We start from the raw sequence: 7,475 nt of genomic DNA on the forward strand, positions 1-7,475 counted from the left end.
ACAGATGCAAACAACAAACCAGCGGCCTCAGTTTGTTCTCATGGGAAGCTACCAGAGATTCAACTCATGATTCCCATCATATGTGGTTACAACAAAATCAGCCCTGAAGACAATCTACATACACAGTTTTTTTCTTAGGTTGTCAGATGTCGAGGAAGGGCAACAGATCTCTAGCTGTCCAACAGTGCCATCTTGAGCTTAATTTGGGAAAACTGAACAGCAATGATACAGGTGAAACTCGAAAAATTAGAATATCGTGGAAAGGTTCATTTCTTTCAGTAATTCAACTTAAAAGGTGAAACTAATATATGAGTACAACTGATGAGAACCCCAAATTAACAATCTCAACTTTGGGGTTTTCATCAGCTGTGTGCCATAATCATCACAATTATAACAAATAAAGGCTTGACATATCTCGCTTTGCATGTCATGAGTCTATTTCATATATTAAACTCCAGTAGCTAATGAAAACAATTGGTTACATAAATGAACTTTTCCACAATATTTTAATTTTTCGAGTTTCACCTGTACATACAGTAGTACCTATGGTTAATTTGTTCTGGAGGTCCATTCCTAGCCTGTAACCGTTCTTAACCTGAGGTACCACTTTAGCTAATGTGGCCTCCCGCTGTGCGATTTCTGCTCTCATTCTGAGGTAAAGTTCTTAACCCGAGGTACTACTTCCGGGTTAACGGAGTGTGTAACCCGAAGTGTTTGTAGCCCAAGGTGTTTGTAACCTGAGATACCACTGTATTGAGAATTGTCCTGTTATCCCCAAAGCTCGTTGGGAGAGGGGTGAGATTTTCTCCCTCCAGTAGTTTCCAGGGCTCCAACCTCTTATTCCCCCCCCCTCCATGCTAGTAAACAGAGGGATCTCTCACTCTCTCTCTATCAATTCACTTCCATACAGGAGAAGAGGCTATACACACACACTAGAAACAGTCGCAGTGTATACAGCTATCACATTCCTCCCACAATCACAAATTTTCCTCCCAACCCATGTAAACTGAAGAAGTTTTTTGGGGGGAGGGGGTGATTTTAAAGCTAAATGCAGCTGTGCAGATGTAGATTGAAAAGCAAGTGTCCAACCCCCCCCCCCAAAAAAGTGGAGATGGTCCTCCCCCCTCCCCCACATTCACTCCCTCCCACCCAAGACTAGAGAGAGGGGAGGGAGAGAAGAAAGGGTGTCCAACTGGTTCTGCAGGATAGAAGCCATTCCCACTGGTAAGAGTAAGAATAGCTCGTGACTGGTTCACATGGAAATCCAGTGAAAGAACAAAGCGTTTAGTAAAAAAATAAAATAAACCAAAAGAAGTAATCATAAAAGTAATCAGGTACCCCTGCTGCAAACTAATGTTTTATTCTGTAATATGTTCTTGACACAATTATATCTTGTGTCCTCCTTTTTAGGTCCAATTGCTGTACTCCTAATGCAGAGGTTCTGATCAGTGATGAAAATGGAAACACGGATACTTTAACTGTGGACTGCAGACAGCCGCATCCCGCAGCAGCCTAGTAAACGGACAACACTCCCAGGCCCCCTACTCCCTTCTTTTTGCAACTCCCTTTGTACCCCCCATTTTCACCTTCGTCTCGTTTTTTCCTCCATCCACCTCTCCGCCTTGCTTTTTGTAACTCTCCCTTGCACACCGTTTCCATCCTCGCCCCCCTCCCGTTCTACAAACACCCCCCCTTTGCGCACACACGCACCACGATCACAAACGCTACTGTGCCTTTGAGACGAACAGACTCAAGCAAACAGGTCAGCTTAGAAAAGGTTAAATTCGGCTGGTGGGTGTTGTACATGTATGGGTGTTTGCTTGTTAATAAAATACCTGTTCTAAACGACTACATTGAATCTGGAACTTCATTTTGAAGGCAGTACATAGTGTCAGGAGTAAAATGCATTGCATGAAGGTACTGTGGGGTATTTAAAGGCTCGGCATCCATCATATCTCTCACACAAGGCAGCTAAGGAAAGGAAGAGTGAGAAGTTTGAGTATAGCAAGAAGGGAGTAACAATGAAAGGGCAGGATAGTGGCTGTTAGTACAGTCAAACCTCAGTTGTCAAATGTAATCCGTTCCGGAAGCCCGTTCAGCTTCCAAAATGTTTGACAACCGAGGCGTGGCTTCTGATTGGCTGCAGGAGCTTCCTGCACTCAAGTAGAAGCAGCGTCGGACGTTCAGCTTTCGAAAAACGTTCAAAAACCGGAGCATTCCCTTTCGGGTTTTTGGCGTTCGGGAACTGAAACGTTCCAAAACGGAGGCGTTTGGGATCCGAGGTTTGACTGTAGTGGTTTTCTTAAATCTCTGTTGTTGTTTAAAACCGTGATTTTTCCTCTCAGTTCTCCTCTGTCACTGCTTTGTTCAAACTTCTGCCATTGTTTTAAACCACCATTTCCCCCCTCTCAGTGTCTCACCTTTTTTGCTCCCATGCCACGGCCACAACCTGCCTTTACTTCAGGGGCTTAGCCACCCTTATACCCTTTGCTCCACTCTTTCCAGGCAATCTTTGCGTGGACAGGCGGAGTCCCCCAAACCCCAGGCGACCCCTGAGTGGAATAATGACACAAGACAACATGCTATGGGATTAAAATTGGCCACAACTTTATTAAGATTCAGATGTAGGGAGACCTTGTCTCAGGCATTGGGCGTTTAACCTTCCCGGCCCCCAGCCAGGGATCCGGGAAAACTTCAGGGTTATCCAGAATGTGTGGGGATTGGGCTAAGTCTGGAGAACATGTGTTCAAGCAGATAGCCCTCCCCCCCCCGTTTGCCGTCGCTGGAGGGGGAGGGCAGTGACAACCTCTCAGCGTATGGTCAATGCCTCCCCCAGACCCCTTTAACGGGAACCCTGGTATCGCAGCCACACTGGGGGCGGGGGGTCATCGCCCCACGCCCCCTCCCCATTTAGGAAGATGATTAAAGGATTCCGCCCAAGGCCTGAAACCGCCAAAGTTGTGACGTTTTGCTACGGGAAAGTCGAAACCTGCCAATGCAGGGAAATTCCTTTCCGGCCCTTCAACAGCGGCCTTGACATAGCAGCGCCTGCGTACCTGTGGAGAAGAGGTTAACCTGCAAAATTAAAGAGTTAATTGAGGGAGTGGAGGGTGGGAGAAGCTCTGGAGCCCGACTGCCGTTTCCCCAGGTAAGCTACTCCTTCTATTGTGTGGGCTGGATGGTTCCCTCCCGTTACCTGGCCAATCCCCCTGGCAACGCCTCCCCCAGGCGGGAGTGGATGCTGGCTGAGGTAGGCGGGGTCCACAGGTATCCAGCCCGGGGAAGGCAACACCAGTCCGAACTGGCAGGAGCCGCTCTGGGGCCCAAGGGGGCTGCGCGCGACCACACAAAAGTCGCTCCCCATTTAATGTGGGGAACGGTCATTCCCCACAAAAACCCGCTCTCTAAAGCTGAATCAGAGCAAATGTCAGTTCTGGTTTCCCATGGGTTGACGTTTGCTCAAATTGAGCTTTAAGGAACTGGTTTTCAGGAGCTTCAAAGAACTGGTTTCCGTGAGGAAAGCACCAGAGAAAAGGCAGAGGCACTTGGACATGGAGCTTTAAATCATGGGCCAAGCCTGGAAAGAGCAGAGGAAAATAAGTGTGGATAAGCCCTTGCTCTGCTACACCACCCTGACTTCATGGAAAACCGGGATTTTGATGAGACAACCCATAATTCAACCAGACCAAACATTACGGTGCTTTTCCATGTTTAAGGATTCACCAGAATATACAGTACTTTACATAAAGAAGCTGCACTGTTCAGGTTAGCAACAGCACACCTTGACATTGCCAGACTCGGGAAATCTCAGTCAAGCAGGAGGGGGCTTTTGGGTGCCATTGCAGCAATTGATCACTTGTGGTTGGTTTTCTCTCCCAAGCCCTGGGGGTTATTCTGAAAAGATTGGGTAGTATTCAACTAAGTTTTACTCAGAGAAGACCCACAAAAAATAATGAACATGGTTAAGACAGGTCTATTTATTTCAACAGTAGTAAGCCTGATGAAGGCTGCAGTTAAAATAGGATGAAATTCACTTTTCCTGACTGTGAGGGTTATTACTAAGGCTGCTACTTTCAGTTTAGCAGGTAGAGTTGTTGTTTCCCCCAGAACCGCATCTCCATGTTGGGAAATACAGCTCTTATTGAAGGCCAACCAACTTTTTTAAAATCACAGATGACCTGCCAAACATGGTCGCAACCCCAGGAACATATATGTTGCTTCTCATTTTCATGCTTCACATTTCTCTTTTTCTCATTTTCAGTTCAGTTCTCCACGTTTCCTGATGAGTCTGCAAGTTAGCATTTAAATCTGGGCACCTCCTAATGTGCAGTCATCTGAAAGCAGTTTTGCCTCCAGTACATGTTTTTGCAAGCTAGCCTTCCCTAACAGAACACATTTCCCCACAAATATATGCATTTTAACACACACTTTCCGAACCCTGATGTTTGGAATTTTGTGCATGTAATTTGGTAGGAGAACTGCATCGCAAAATTTGGGGAAGTGTTAACTTCAAAGAGATCTGCTTTTTATTGTCTGTTGCTTCGGGGACTGCTAATTAGGTAATTTGAATTTCTCCCTGTTTCTTGGTGAGACCAATTTTCCTGTAAGACCAATTGCAGTCGTTAGCCAATCACCCATTCCCACCACCCTTCTGAGTAATACCCCTCCCCACTCTCTCACTATATACAGGTATAAGGGTCTGGTGACTTGTTTCAGTGTATCTGAAGAAGTGTGCATGCACATGAAAGCTCATACCAAGTACAAACTTAGTTGGCCTCTAAGGTGCTACTGGAAGGAAATTTTTTTTTTGTTTTGACTATGGCAGACCAACACGGCTACCTACCTGTAAGTGGTACCTCAGGTTACAGATGCTTCAGGTTACAGGTGCTTCAGGTTACACACTCCGCTAACCCAGAAATAACGCTTCAGGTTAAGAACTTTGCTTCAGGATAAGAACAGAAATCGTGCTGTGGCGGCGCAGCAGGAGGTCCCATTAGCTAAAGTGGTGCTTCAGCTTAAGAACAGTTTCAGGTTAAGAACGGACCTCCAGAACGAAATAAGTTCTTAACCCGAGGTACCACTGTACACTTAAACTGGGACCTCGTTCCCACAGGAGGCAATGTTAGCCACCAACTTAAAAGAGGGTTAGGCAAATTAATGGAGGATACAAATGGAGGATCAAAAAAGGACGCGGGTGGCGCTGTGGGTTAAACCACAGAGCCTAGGGTTTCCGATCAGAAGGTCGACGGTTCAAATCCCCGCAACGGGATGAGCTCCCGTTGCTCTGTCCCAGCTCCTGCCAACCTAGCAGTTCGAAAGCACATCAAAGTGCAAGTAGATAAATAGGTACCGCTCCGGCGGGAAGGTAAAAGGCGTTTCCGTGCTCTGTTCTGGTTCGCCAGAAACGGCTTAGTCATGCTGACCACATGACCCAGAAGCTGTACGCCGGCTCCCTCGACCAATAAACCAAGATGAGCGCCGCAACCCCAGAGTCGTCCGCGACTGGACCTAACAGTCAGGAGTCTCTTTACCTTTAAAAATGGCCGTTAGCCACAATGTTCCACCTCCACTGTGGGAGACAGCATGCCTCTGAATGCCAGTTGCTGGAAACCAAAGCCGGGGAGATGGCTCTTGTGCTTGGGCCTCAGGTGACCAGCATTGTTGTGTACTCAGCTAGGATAAGAGGCAGAGTCAGCGTTGGTTCCAAATGTCTTTTATTATTAACGGAACTAGAACTCAGTAACAACCCATGCTGCGTGTGAGCCTGCCCAAGCCAGACTGACTCGCTCCCGCCTAAAACTGTGTTAAAAGAAAAGAGTCCTTAGTTAGCTTGTTTCTGATAGGAGTGTTCGCCCACCTAGCTCTTCTGTAATTGGCTAAGTCGCGCCAGGAGGCGGGCCCTGTAAGGTGGTTGAACAGCTCCTATTGGTTCCCATACATAACAAGCATGTAGCCCAAATGTTGTCCAGAAGGGAATGTGGCCCTCAGGCTGAAGGAGGTTCCCAGTTCAGGATGAGGGGAATGGGTTGGTGACCCATCCTCCACATCCCCCTATTGATACCTTGGTTCTCGAGCAGAATGTGTTCCTGTGGGAATGTTGAGGGTGGCAGGAGAGGATATATTGATTAGTATTATCCTTCCTTTAACTCGCGCTAGCGAGTTTCTTCGCTTAGCAGAGTGCATTCCCCTTCTTATGCAGCAGAAAGCTGGTTGCAGACTCGTGTGAGTCTCTTAAGACAATAAGCAATTCAATCTGGCTTGCCCAGATTGAGATATGTTCTGTTATTCCTGGTAAGACCCCTTTGAATCCCTCCTAAAAGAATAAAGACACCACAGTCTTATTCATAAGTAACAAGAAGTAGTTTTACTCACGATCAGGCAGAGCTCAGTGCGATCCCTGAAGGCAGGCTTTAGGCTTAAAGTTATAAACATGTTCAGACAGTTTTACCCCATATGGGAGATAACCTGGGAGCAGGGGCGTCGCTGGGGAGGGGCGGTGGGGGCGGTACGCCCCCAGTGACAGGGTGAGCAGCGGCGGGTGGGGGTGACAGCGGCGGCCCCTCCCGCCACTCCCACGCGCCGCCGCTCCCTCCGTCACCCCGGGAGCAGCAGCACACGGATGGGGTGCTTCTGCCGCTTTTTTCGGCGGGGGGGGGCGACCAGCGAGAGGGGTTGTCACGCTTGTCACCCCCTCCTCGCTGGTCACCATCCCCCGCCGAAAAAACCGCGGGGGGGCGGGGAAAGCCTGGAAAGGAAGCAGAGCAGGCGCGTTTAAGCGCCGCTCTGCTTCTTTTTCCGCTTTCCGCCGCTTTTTTTCGGCGGGGGGGCCCGACCAGCGAGGTGGGGGTCACGCTTGTCACCCCCTCCTCGCTGGTCACCACCCCCCCGCCAAAAAAAAGCCTCGGAAAGGGGGAAATCCCCCCTTTCTGTATACACGTGCGTCGTGACGTCATGATGACGTCACGGCGCGCGCGTCGTGCCCCTCCCCCAGGGGGTGCCTCTGCGCTGCCGCCGCCCCCAGCAGCGCAAAGGCTAGTGACGCCACTGCCTGGGAGACTGCTGGCTGGCAGCCACCAGTACAGTTCAGGTGAATCAGGAAGTTCGAAGTTCGCATGACGAGAAAGAAGATCGAAAAGAGGGAGGTGGCTGCGTGACTTGGCCTTTTATCAGGTCTGGAAAAGTCACACCCACCTACTAGTCACACGAAAGGAAGGTCCACTCTGACAAAACAGGTAATATTGTACTTGACTGCTCCCAGTCCATTCGACTCCCGGAACCATTCAAAAACCAAAGCGCGGCATCCGATTGGCTGCAAGAGCGTCCTGCAGCCAATCGGAAGCTGTGGAAGCCGTGCCAGGTGTTCGGCTCCCGAAAATCATTCAAAAAACGTAACACTCACTTCCAGGCTTTGATCATTCGGGAGGCGATTTGTTTGGGAGCCAAAGCGTTTGAGATCCAAAGTATGACTGTATTCC

This window comes from Lacerta agilis, chromosome 2 (assembly GCF_009819535.1).
Source record: "Lacerta agilis isolate rLacAgi1 chromosome 2, rLacAgi1.pri, whole genome shotgun sequence".
Taxonomy (NCBI): Eukaryota; Metazoa; Chordata; class Lepidosauria; order Squamata; family Lacertidae; genus Lacerta; species Lacerta agilis.